This window comes from Miscanthus floridulus, chromosome 14 (genome assembly GCF_019320115.1).
Source record: "Miscanthus floridulus cultivar M001 chromosome 14, ASM1932011v1, whole genome shotgun sequence".
Lineage (NCBI taxonomy): Eukaryota > Viridiplantae > Streptophyta > Magnoliopsida > Poales > Poaceae > Miscanthus > Miscanthus floridulus.
The window spans coordinates 15,433,930-15,447,100 of record NC_089593.1 but is presented as its reverse complement, the minus strand read 5'-3'; the positions used below and the strand labels follow the sequence as shown (position 1 = coordinate 15,447,100).

General features: G+C 52.7%; 1 long non-coding RNA gene and 1 pseudogene across 1 annotated transcript; both read left to right on the top strand.

Annotated features, from left to right (window-relative positions):
- The first annotated feature begins 9,052 nt into the window (after positions 1-9,052).
- Positions 9,053-9,914, top strand: LOC136503093 (1-aminocyclopropane-1-carboxylate oxidase homolog 1-like; annotated as a pseudogene).
- Positions 9,915-10,902: 988 nt separating this feature from the next.
- LOC136502726 (uncharacterized) lies at positions 10,903-12,158 on the top strand. The gene is made up of 3 exons (XR_010770671.1): positions 10,903-11,174; positions 11,317-11,795; positions 11,906-12,158. It is a non-coding gene; the product is annotated as an uncharacterized lncRNA (long non-coding RNA).
- The last annotated feature ends 1,013 nt before the right edge of the window (positions 12,159-13,171 follow it).

Genomic DNA, 13,171 nt, shown 5'->3' with positions numbered 1-13,171 from the left:
GCAAGATAAACATACTTATATCAGCCCCCGAGTGAGGTCCGACCCCTTGCAATTTGCAGGGGTCTGATGTCACTAAAGATCGGGGATTCTTGAAGACAAAAACTGATAAGAAAAAGTATTCATTTGTTTAAGGGTAAAAATGACATAGCTGCTCAATGTTCTAGGCATTGGTGAAGACCTCGTCGTCGATGGTTTGCAACTTGTAGGTGCCTGGTCGGAGTACTTCTGTGACAACGTATGGCCCTTCCTAGGGCGGGGAGAGCTTGTGACGGTCCTTGTTGCTCTGCACGAGGCGGAGAACCAGGTCCCCGACGTTGAAGGCTCGGTCCCGCACCCGTCGGTTGTGGTACCGTCGTAGCGCCTGCTGGTACTTGGCCGAACGGAGGTGGGTGATGTCGCGAGCTTCGTCTAGCTGGTCCATAGTGTTTTGGTGGGATGCCTCGGCTCCCTGTTCATCGTATGCTCTGATTCTTGGCGCTCAATAGTCGAGGTCGGTTAGGAGGACGTCCTCGAAACTGTAGACCATGAAGAAAGGCGTGTAGCTGGTGGCCTGGCTGGGAGTTGTTCTTAGGCTCCAGAGCACCGCAGGGAGCTCGGTGACCCAGCGTACGCCGAACTTGTTCAACCGGTTGAAGATTCTGGGCTTGAGGCCCTGTAGGAGCATGCTGTTTGCACGCTCGACCTACCCGTTCGTTCGGGGGTGCATGATGACAGCGCAATCGACCCAGATGTGTTGTTCATCGCATAATCGAATGAATTTCTTACTGGTGAACTGTGTGCCGTTGTCCGTGATGATGGAGTTCAGTACTCCAAAGCGATGGATGATGTCGAGGAAGAATAGCATAGCCTGCTCGGACTTGATTATGAAGATCGGCCGAGCTTCGATCCATTTTGTGAACTTGTCTATAGTGACAAGTAAGTGGGTGTAGCCCCCAGGCGCCTTCTTGAGGGGCCCAACCAGATCGAGCCCCTAGACCGTGAAGGGCCACGTGATGGGGATCATTTGGAGTGCCTAGGCCAGGAGGTGAGTTTGTCGAGCGTAGCACTAGCACCCTTCATAGGTGTGTACGATCTACTCAGCGTCGGCTACTACAGTGGGCCAGTAGAAGCCCTATCGGAATGTGTTCCCAACTAAGGTTCTAGGCACGATGTGGTTACCGTAGACCCCATCGTGGATATCGCTTAGCAGAAGCTTCCCCTGTTCGACGGGGAGACAGAGCTGCATGATTCCGGTGTGGCTTCATTTGTAGAGTTCGCCCTCTACAAGAATGAAGGACTTGGCGCGATGTGTGAGCCATCGAGCTTCCATCTTGTCCGCCGGCAGTGCGTCACGGAAAAAGTAGTCGAGATAGAGTGTTCTCCAGTCGTCTAGAGGGTCGGGCTCTGTTGCTAGATCCTCTTCAAGCTCCATGACCTCGGGCCCGGAGGGAGCCATCGGTTGGTCAGCCCCCAGGGCTAGATCAGATGGGCCATCGTCGGCCTGTTTTGGCACTTTGTAGCGTACCGAGGGCTTATGTTGGTCACTGGCAAAGACACCCATTGGCACCGGCTCTCGATCGGATGCCGCTTTTGCAAGTGCATCGGCCGCCTCGTTGAGACGCCTTGGGATGTGATTGAGTTCAAGGCTGTCGAATTTGTCCTCTAGCTGTCGGACCTCTTGGTAGTACATAGCCATCTTGGGGTTGTGGCAGCTCGACTCCTTCATGACCTGGTTGACGACCAGCTAGGAGTCACCCCGGATATCGAGGCATCGAATGCCCAACTCGATGGCAATTCATAGGCCATTGATGAGCGCTTCATACTCAGCCACATTATTTGATGAGGGGAAATGGAGTCGAACCATGTACCTCATGCGGACCCTGAGGGGTGATACGAAGACCAGCCCCATGCCGGCGCCCTTCTTCATCAACGACCCATCGAAGTACATCATTTAGTACTCTTGATCGATGACCGCCGGTGGTGTTTGGACCTTGGTCCATTCCACGATGAAGTCAGCCAACACCTAGGACTTGATTGGCGTTCGGGCAGCATAGACGATGCCTTGATCCATTAACTTGAGTGCCCACTTTGTGGTTCATCCCGTGGCGTCCTAGGTCTGGATGAACTCACCGAGGGGGAACGATGTCACAACCATCACGGTGTGTGATTCAAAGTAGTGGCATAGCTTCCTCTTGGTGATGAGGACGGCGTACAGGAGCTTCTAGATTTGGGAGCAGTGGGTTTTGGAGTCAGATAGTACCTCACTAATGAAGTACACAAGCTGCTGCACCTTGAGAGCGTGCCCCTCTTCCTCTCGCTCTACTACCAGGGCAGCGCTGACCACTTGTGTGGTGGCCGCTATGTATAGCAGGAATGATTCTCCGTCGCTCAGAGGAACTAGGATCAGGGGCCTTGTCAGAAGCAGTTTGACCATGTCAAGTGCCTCCTGGGCCTCGGATGTCCACTCGAAGCGATTGGTTTTCTTCAAGAGCCGATAAAAGGGGGAGACCTCATTCGCCGAGGTGCGAGATGAAGTGACTGAGGGCGGCGAGGCACCCTGTGATTCGTTGAACCCCCTTTATGTTCTGGATCGGACCCATCCTTGTGATGGCTGAAATCTTTTCCGGGTTGGCTTCGATGCCATGCTCGGAGACGATGAAGCCGAGCAGCATGCCCCTCGGGACCCCGAAAACACATTTTTTGGGATTGAGTTTGATGCCATTCGCTCAGAGTTTCATAAAGGTTTGCTCAAGATCGGCAATGAGATGGTTAGCCTGCTTGGACTTAACCACGATGTCGTCAACGTAGGCCTCAATGGTCCACCTGATGAGGTCCCCGGAGCATTTGAGCATACAGCGCTGGTACGTAGCCCCAGTGTTCTTCAGACCGAACGGCATTGTGACATAGCAGAACGATCCGAAGGGGGTAATGAAAGATGTCACGAGCTGGTCGGACTCTTTCATCGCGATTTGATGGTAGCCGGAGTACGCATCAAGGAAGCAGAGGGTTTCGCACCCCGAGGTAGAGTCAACTATTTGGTCTATGCACGGCATAGGAAACGGATCCTTTGGGCATGCTTTGTTGAGGCCCGTATAGTCAACACACATCCTCCATTTCCCGCTCTTCTTTCATACAAGAATGGGATTAGCTAACCACTCTGGGTGGTATACTTTCTTGATGAATCCGGCAACCGACAATTTTGCTATCTCTTCACCGATGGCCATGCACTTCTCGTTGAAGTGACGCAGACGTTGCTTCATCGGTTTGGAGCCTGGATGGATTTTCAAGGTATGCTTGGCGACCTCCCTCGGAATGTCTGGCATATCTGAGGGTTTCCACGCAAAGATGTCTTTGTTGTCACGGAGGAAGTCGGCGAGCGTGCTTTCCTATTCGGAGGAAAGCGTGGTACCAATGCGTACCGTTTTACCCTCGGAGCTGCTAGGATCTATGAGGACCCCCTTGAGCCTTCTGCTGATTCGAACGACCTAGTTGATTTCTTCGTGTCGGGCGCTTCTTCGGCGACCTCCTCCCTGAGAGCGGCGAGTTCCCCGAGGCGATGGTTGTCGTGGTGTGGCCACAGCATTTGACCTCACATTCATAGGCGCGCTGGAAGGAGGTGCCGACGGTGATGACCCCATGAGGGCCTAGCATCTTCAGCTTGAGGTATGTATAGTTGGGGATGGCCATGAACTTTGCGTAGCATGGATGTCCTAGGATGGCGTGGAAGGTTCCGGAGAACCCAACCACCTCGAAGGTGAGAGTCTTAGTCTTGTAATTGAACTGATCCCCAAAGGTGATGGGCAGATCGATCTGCCCGAGTGGCATGGTCTGCTTCCTGGGCACGATGCCATGAAAAGGTGCTCGGGTTGGGTGGAGGCATGTCCGGTTGATGCCCATCACATTGAGCGTTTTGGCGCACATGATGTTGAGGCTGCTGCCTCCGTCCATCAGTACTTTGGTGAGTCGCTTTGAGCTGACGATTGGGTCAACCACAAGCGGATATCTTCCTGGGTGTGGGACAACATCTGGATGGTCGGTCCGATCGAAGGTTATGGCGGACTCCGACCACCGGTGGAAGGGAGGTGTGGCCATTTGGGCCGTGTAGACTTGGCGGCGTGCGACCTTCTGACGACATTTGGAGTCATAGGCCGCTGATCCTCCGAAGATCATGAGGCAGCCGTTCGGCGTCGGAAAGCCATCATCCTTCTCCTCGGCATCGTCCGTAGTAGGGGTAGGCTCCTTCCCCTGCCCCCCTTTGTTGGAGCTTTCGGACAAGAACTTCCGCATGAGGCTGCAGTCCTTGAGCAGATGCTTTACGGGAAAGGAGTGGTTCGGGCACGGCCCCTCGAGCATTTTTTCGAAGTGGTTTGGAGTGCCCTCCGCGGGCTTCTGACCACCCTTGCAGTTAGTAGTGGCCACGAGCGAGTCCTCGTGTCGTTGCTTCTTATTCTTCCTTTTGGGGGAATGACTGGAGGTGCCTTTGCTGGCACCCTTGTCCCACCTTGCCTTGCCCTCGAGGCGATCGAAGATCGCTCCGATGGCCTCTTCTCCTGAGGCGTGACTGGTGGCGATGTCTAGGAGTTCCTTGGAGGTTCGCGGGCCCTTGCATCCTAACTTATGAACCAAGAACTCGCAGGTCGTCCCAAATAGGAAGGCTCCTATCACGTCGGCGTCGACGACGTTAGGGAGCTCGTTGCACTATCGGGAGAAGCGCTGGATGTACCCGCGGAGGGTCTCACCGGCCTTCTGACGGCAGTTCTTGAGGTCCCATGGGTTCCTAGGGCGCTTGTACGTGCCCTAGAAGTTCCCCACAAAGATCTCCTTCAGATCCGCCCAACTCTGGATTGTGTTGGACGACAGGTGTTCCAACCACGCTCATGCCGAATCGGCCAAGAACAGTGGAAGGTTGCGGATAATGAAGTCATCATTATCCGCACCACTGGCTTGACAGGCAAGCCGATAGTCTTCAAGCCAAAGTCTGAGGTTTGTCTCCCCAGAGTATTTAGGGATATTGGTAGGTGGCCGATACCTTGGCGGGAATGCAGCGTTGAGGATGTGCCGGTTGAAGGCCTGAGGCCCCGGCAGGCCAGGGCTCAGGCTCTGGTCCTTGCCGCTGTCGTAGCATCCACCGCATTGAGGATGATAGCCGCTGCAGGCTCTTTCCCTTGGGTCGCTGTAGGCGCGTTTGCGGGCGTCGATAGTGCTACGTGCGTCGCGGTTGTGGCCGTGACGTTGATGTACCGGGATCGCAGCGCGCTACCCGGTGCCTTGTGGTGCTTGGTGGACTGATGCGTCCATAGCAGGGTGCACTGAGGGCGTACACTAGCTAGTGTCGAGGCGAAGTTGGTGGCGATGTCGAGGAGCACGACAGCCGAGCGTGGCACGTTCCAGCCTAACTCTCGGACCAAGTCTCGGTAGGTGGTGCCGGAGAGGAAAGCCTGGACGATCTCTGAGTCACCGACGCTGGGCAACTCGGTGCACTGTTTAGAAAAGCGCCGGATGAAGTCTCAGAGAGACTCGTCTGGTTTCTGGCGACAGCTCTTAAGGTCCTAGGAGTTTCTAGGGCACACGTATGTGCCCTGGAAATTCCCGACGAAGACCCTAACCAAGTCGCGCCAATCGTGGATCTGAGAGGGAGGAAGGTGCTCGAGCTAGGCTCGCGCTGAGTCTGATAAGAGTAAGGGGAGGTTGCGGATGATGAGCAGGTCATCGTCTGCGCCACCTAGCTGACAAGCCAGACGGTAATCGGCAAGCCAGAGTTCAGGATTGGTCTCGCCGCTATACTTCGTGAGGTTGGCTGGTTGTCGAAACCGGGCTGGGAAATGTGCAGCGCGGATGGCTCTGCTGAAGACCTAAGGACCAGGCGGTTCAGGAGAAGGACTACGGTCCTCCTCACTGTCATAACGGCCACCCTAGTGTGGATGGTAGCCCCGGGCGGGCCCCTCGTTATCGTGGCATCGTCGCCTGCTGACCACCTCAGGGCCTGCCTGCACCTCGCGTTGGTTGTCGAGGCGGTCGAGCCGCAAGGGGACCCCATGGGCTATTGGCGCCCGAGCGGGCTCGAGACGAACTGAGGCCTCCTTATCCTGCTGATGCGGTGCCGAGGGGAGGTCCGAGGCAGCTCTGTGCCGCCGGGAGGCGGAACTCTCGGCTTGCTGCACCACGGCGGTCTCGAGGAGATCTCGGAGCTCGCCGCGAACCCGTCGCCCTTCTGTGGTAGAGGGCTTGGGCATCGCACGAACTAGCATCGCTGCAGCCGCGACATTCTGGCTAGCGCGATTGAATATTGGGAGACGATCGTCCCCTTCGTCGTCGTTGATGCGGTGGTGCACGTCGTGGGCCCACCGCCGGGCTCCTCCGCCGTCACCGCGGCCCTGCTGCTCCTGCTCGAGAGTGTTTCGGAGCTGTTGCAGAAGGAGTCGATCTTGCTCGACCTTGGCCTGAAGTTCACGGAGCTGCTCCAGGTCCGGTCGTCGAAATTGTCCGAGGGCAAGGTTCTCGTTCCGTGCTGCCGGTGGGACAATGCGTGAGGGCGTGGCATCGCCCGTTCCCTGATGAAGCGGGGTATGGTTGCCCGCCCCCTCGTCCTCATCGCCCGTGCTTGGCATCCCAAGTCCGACGTGGAAGCACTCATGGGAGGAATCGTGAGCGCCTTCATCGTCAGAATCAGAGTAGCCAAAGCAATAGTCACTCGTGGCCAAGAAGCGGCGCATGGTTTCATGGTCGTGGAGGTCGGAGAAATCCGCTCTGGCCCATGCCTCGTCCTCCTCCGAGGAGTCAGCGTGGGTGTGAGTCGACGCGGTAGTGTCGAAGTCGAGAGCGAAGCGTTGGTGGTGTCCTGAGGGCTCCGCGTGAATGGAAGCGTAGGCATAAGCGTAGGAGGCGACGGCATTTCTCAACCCGAAGGGGTATGGGAATGGTGCCGTCGCCGGGCTTTGCTCTGCCGGAGTTGGCTCCTCAGGGAGTGGTGGAGCGGAGCTTGATGTCGGGGCGTCGCCGGGTGCCACCGGCGTTTTTCCCTTGTCCAGGTTAAGGCTAGACAGGTCCCCAACCAGAGACCTTGCGCCAACAGCTGGTCATAGGATACCGGCGGAGAGCGGCGAGTCACCCTGGGTTCGCGTAGCATCGGGGTGATCCTGCTCGCGTCGTGCCCGGCGAGCGCGGCCGCCCAGGCGCCGCCTGCGCCTAGGCTGCCGGTGCGTGACGTCGTCATCGGTAGGCGGGGCTCGGGGTGTGAGGAGTACCATGTCGTACTCGTGCCCTAGAGACATGAACTCCAGGCTCCCAAACCAGACCACCGTGCCGAGACGCAGTGGTCGTACGGGGTCTGCCATCCGGAACTTGTTGGGATGACGAAACTGACACGCAGACGCCCCTACCTGGCGCGCCAACTGTCGGTGTTTTGGATCGGGGGGTCCTCAACCAACTAGTAAACTTGTACTGCATGTTCTCGATCCCGGATGGTGATGCAAAGAGACACAAGGCTTATACTGGTTCAGGCAATTGGTGCCCTACATTCAGTCTAAGAGATCGATCTTGTATTCCTTGCACCGAAGTGCTTGTAGTAGGGGGTTACAAGCTGGGTGAGAGAGGGAGCTAGTCCCAGGTCTCGGCGTGGAGTGATGAGGGCTGCTTGAGACGTTGCTCTCAGGCGGCGGGAGAGTTTGCGTGTTACAGGGTGTTGTTTTTGTGTGTGCGTGTGTTCTCTCCCCTAGAAATGGCCCAAGTCCTTTCCTTTTATAGTTGAAGGGAGGATAAGAGTAGTACGTGTGCTAACTATACGGCGTCGTGTGAACGGAGGCGGCGTGTTCGAGCCTGTAGCCTGTTCCTGTGGCGGCGTGGTCGTCGGAGTGGCCTGTCCTTGAAGCGATGGGGCGACGTGCTGGTCACATCCGATCCTGTGCGTCATGGGAGCTCCAGGGCTGCCTCGAAGCGGGCGCGGCGGTCAGCGTGCGGGTCGCTGTGGGTTGACTGCGCGCGAGGCCGAGGCTCGGTTGGCGCCGAGGCCGAACCATGGTGGGGGTCTCGGCAGACGTGAATCTCGAGATGGGCGAGGCCCTGACGTAGAGTGCCGAGGCTCGGAGGGAGTGGTCGATCTGGTACGTCGGTTCGGAGGCAATGATGACTTGGGCCAGACTTCCCATGCCGCGTTGTCTTCGGGGCGGGTGTTACGGGGCACAGCGTAGTGCCGGCGCTGATCGTGGGCACCGCGCTAGAACACAGTGGCCGGTAATCCCCGCCACGCCTTGTCTTAGCCGGTATGGCGTTGATGCGACTTCTTGTCCCGTCGGCCACTCCGTGGTGTCGAGCCGTCGTCCGGCTGAGATTGCGAGAGTGGTTGACGCATTAACAGGACGTGACATGCTGTCGGGAAGACTGGTCGAGGCGGGAGCGACGGGTTATTGACAAACCAGCCTCGAGCGGTACAGAGAATAGCTGTCTCATTCGAGGCTGTACGCACGGGGCCTCGAGCGAGACGGAGATTGGGCTACTTGTCGAGGCCTCCCGCGAGAGGCCTCGCGCGAGGCAGAGATTTCATCAGGGCGTCGAGACCTCCCGTGCGAGGCCTAAGGCGAGGCGTGACTTCGTTGTTGATGGAATTTAAATAACTCTTTTGGTGTACGCTCGGGTACTCATTTTATGGTACCCGACAAGGCGATTCGTCGATTTGAGAGCTGCGGGTTTCTTGGACCTGCGTAGGTACGTGCTCCTCTCTCGGCCGGACCGGATCTCTGGTCCTGCGGATTCCTGCTTCTCAGATTTGGGTCCTGGATGTGGGGTATTGATCCGGTTTTCCGCGTGATTTGATTTCAAAGGTAAAAACACCACCCCCATTTCCTCTCGGCCGGCGGATGGACGCGAGGGAGGTGTGAAGCCTGGTCTCAGATTTGTATGGAGCTTATGTTGGTTCTGACATTCTTAACTGTCTGAACGACTGCTTATGAGTTCAGTTCAGCTTTGTGACAACACAATTTTTCTGTCTGCATCGTGGACTGAAAAAACTTCAGATATCTATATTTCCATTGCTAATTCTGACCAACCATCGACTAAACTGAATACTTGACATAAACAATTACTTGATAGTGAAAGGCTACCTGCGTGTGTTGATTTTTTCAGGGAAGCATTCTTTGACTACGCCAAGCATTGCAAGATTTTACTGGATACATTGTACCGGTTGCTATCAGAGGCTCTTGGCCTAAACCCGAGCTACCTGATTGATATTGAGTGCAACCGAAGTCAGATGATACTGTTTCACTACTACCCTCCATGCCTGGATCCCGAGGTGCCATCGGAACAACCCAGCATTCCGACATTGGCTTCCTCACCGTCCTTCTCCAGGATGAGATCGGCGGCCTGCAGGTCCTCCAAGATGACCAGTGGATCGATGTCCCACCAACGCCTGGAGCGTTCATAGTGAACATTGGCGATCTCATGCAGGTTCATAGATTCTGATCGACTGTAAAATTTAACAACAGGAGACCTAGCTAAATCGTTGTTTTCAGAACTGATATATATTTTGTTGCTTACACGAGTATCTGCAGATGATGTCGAATGACAAGTTCAGAAGCGCCGAGCACAGAGTGGTGGCAAAGAAGGCTGGACCGAGGGTCTCCATCGCATGCTTCACCAGCCATTCAGATTCCACAAGGATGTATGGCCCTATCAAGGAGCTGTTGTATGATGAGTGCCCACCGTTGTACAGGGAAACACTTGCCAAAGATTACATTGCGCACTACTACTCCGTCGGGCTAGGTCGCAAAAAGGCTATTTACGATTTCCGGCTATAGTGGTTCTGCAACAAATTGCGAGTTCTGCTTCTCTGAAGTCTGAACTATATGTCTCCTGTGTTACAATATATGAATTATGAAGGCATTGAGGATCATCCTATATGCCCATACGCTATATTACGAATAAAGGAAATGGAGCAATAACAATACTGAGGTATTCCTTCATCCAGTAATCAAAGTAATCACAGACGTAGTTGACCAGAGAAAAAAAGACAAATTTTACAAAATTTTGATCAATAATTACTCAAATTATATGCACGTTCAGAGCATAAAACTTGCATAATGGATTTGTGTCCAAGTGCCCCTAAGATGATATTAATTTTTTAATTACTTATTATATATTATAGGAGAATTTAAGGGTCAAAAATTTACTTTGTATGATTTTTTTTTCTGGACCAATACTCTCTTTATTTTTGGGAGGAAAACAAAGAGGTACCTATCTTTACCACTTTGAATAAAAGATCAAATGATTGTGAGCTTCTTCTTACCCTGTTGTGTCTGACATGAAACCTTCAGCTCAGGGCTCTTGCAGTAGCTCAATCATGTAGGGGGGATGGTAATAGATTTTTTTGTGGTTGTTACTGCACCATATGTAGGAGCGCGCCGTGCGGAGGCGGTGGAGGAGGAAGCGCCGACGATTTGGACAGCGTAGCGGCGACGGAAGGGAAGCAGCAGGCGGACGAGGAGCGAGCCGCCAGGAGGACGACGGCCGCCGCCGCTGCCGCCGCCGCCGCCATGGACACTTTTTGGTGCGACATTCCAACGTGGTCCATCGTCCTACCTCCCCGTGTGATTTTTTTTCCACCTCAACGCTCTGGCCGCCCGTGCAAAAGGAAACTCGCGGCCTCCACGCTCTGCCTTCCCGTGCGAAAAGGATTGGCTTCACCCCGCTCGCCCTGTCATCCTCCGGCAATCCCGCGCTCACCTCCCTTGCAAACCTTGAGAACCCTGTCTGCCCCCTCCACTCAAAGGAAGTCAAAGCCAGCGCGATCAAGGCCGCTCCAGACATTGCGCAATCTTCGCGTCCCAGGATTGCCTAAAATCATGCAGCCGCTTCCCCATTCCTTACTAGAGCCATGGTGTGTGCGTCCTCCGCGGTCGTCCACCCAGCCATCGTTGCATGCCCATGCAAAAACCAGAAACTTGGGCGTCTTGGGCTCCCGACGGTGGTCAGGGTCGAGGTCGTTTGGGTGCGTGTGGCGCGGCGGGCGTGGGTGTGACGACGAGAATGGCTTGTGGTTGCGGCGCGCGGATGCGGCGCTGATGTCTCAGAGGTAGACGTTTGGGCGGCGGCGGCGCTTAGGGTAGAGCGGTGCGGGCAGCTGCGCTTCCCTGGTGGTGGCGGCACTCCCTTGGCGGTGGCCAGCGACGGTCACACCTTCAATTACCTCCTGGAAGATGAATTCAGTGAGTTCTCTTGCCTTCCTGTCGTCCGCCTCTGTCAAGTTCTATGCTTTTAGCATTTCATCAGTAATTTTTCTTAGTCTTAGATGTATTTTCTAAATTGGGTGTATGGTCAAACCGTGGGGGAATTGGATGACAATTGAAGTTTTGGCATTGTTGGATGGAGAACCAAATGAAAGAAGGATTAGGACAATATGGGATTATGTCGTCCAGTGCACATAACAAAAGGTAACACACTCAACATCCTCCTCTTTTTTCATAGAATGAAACACTCATACGACTGAACTCAAGGCGTTGAATAACAGAACGCAACAGTGCAGGAGTGACTGAAAAAAAAAACGAAATGGTCTTTGTGATCGAGGGAAATGACAGCAGCGATCCCGTGTATGGCCAAATTCAGAAACTCCACATGATGATAACCCATTGATTAGAAGAAGAGATATCTTTTCTATTACGATTAGTATATTGGCACGCTTGTGCATCACTGTTTCTTGATCTGCATGGTCATGTAGACAATGCATATGTGCCGGGCCGACATGGCACGGGCCAAAGGCAATGCTGGCTCCAAGAAGGAGATTTCAGTTCCCAGGGACGCCAGAGGCAATGTCATCTCTGCTCAACAATGTACTTGAACATCTTGTTAGATTTTTCAATACCATTATCTAAGCTTATGCCACTTAAACTAATATTCTGTTCTAGATCGATGTAATAATTTCACATTTTATTTGGTTCAGTCTGCAGTTTTTTTTCCGTGATGATAATCCTGAAGGTATTGAGGCACGTAATGAGGTTAGCACACCCTATTCACTATTATGCATTTATTACTAAGAATTTCAAAATTATGTTCCTACCATTCAAAATAGGTGTCATCATAGACCATCTTCTGACTGATTGTATGCCTGTAATTACTAATAAATATACCTACAAATGACTGATGTGTGCTGCAGGCGAGAGTAATAGTGACCCAGATCCATGAACCATTACATGTAGCACATGTGTTTGTGGTAATATGTACAACAATTGATTATAGGACACAATCCATGAACCAGGTTATGCATATCATTCATCTTGAGTTGTCATATAGTGAATTGGACTGCATGCATCTGATTTTCCATCATCGCTGCCTCCTCCGACGCTTTGGAACTCAGATGCAAATACGTATTTTATATTTATTATGTACTGCAAAAATGGATTTGATAAGATAGAATAGAAGCCATGCATTGGTCCTGAATTGGCATGAAGCTCATATGGGTGTGGTCTGATGGTCTCTGTGTCAGCTGGTCTAATAACAGGGATGCCTGTAGGTAGGAAGTAACCAAACTATCATCAGTTAAGAAGAAAGACAAGCCCGGCAAGAGAAGCAGACTTTTTGTGCCATGTAATATCACACAAGAAGTCAAGAACACATATCCCAGCAATCGCCTCAACTTAATTTTATTGGATTTTTTCTAAAGCTTTTGACATGATCTTTGCCCTGTGATTGAATTTTTCGGTTTCAAGATTCAACTCTTTCAGCTCATCTTGCAGCTGATTTATCAAGCTGGTTTAACTCCATGATTAATTCAAAAAATAGAGTTAGGTGCATACTGCTTGTTTATCTGAATAAAATCCAATAACAGGTTGAGAACCTAGACCTGTCATGCTGATAGTTGTAATTACTGATTCTTGTAACTATATAGGATCAGTTTAGTCTTGTGTTTCAGAGTAACTTTAGTTTTAGGCCTTTGTCTAACACTGTTCACTATTCGACAAAATCAATTTTGTATTTTTTTATTTGAAGATATTCCTCTCAGTCTTGCATGTTTCTGTCTACTACAGTTTAGTCTGAAACCTAATATGTTGATCATCAATCTATAATACTATATCTGACTTTGCACAGGATGGTCGAAGGCTATGAATGGACTTTGTAATACGGTTGTTGGCTTATGACGGGAATTCTAGGATAATTTCAACTCGTGTAGAGCCACAAGACTATCTTAAGCGTATCACAGACAATGTCG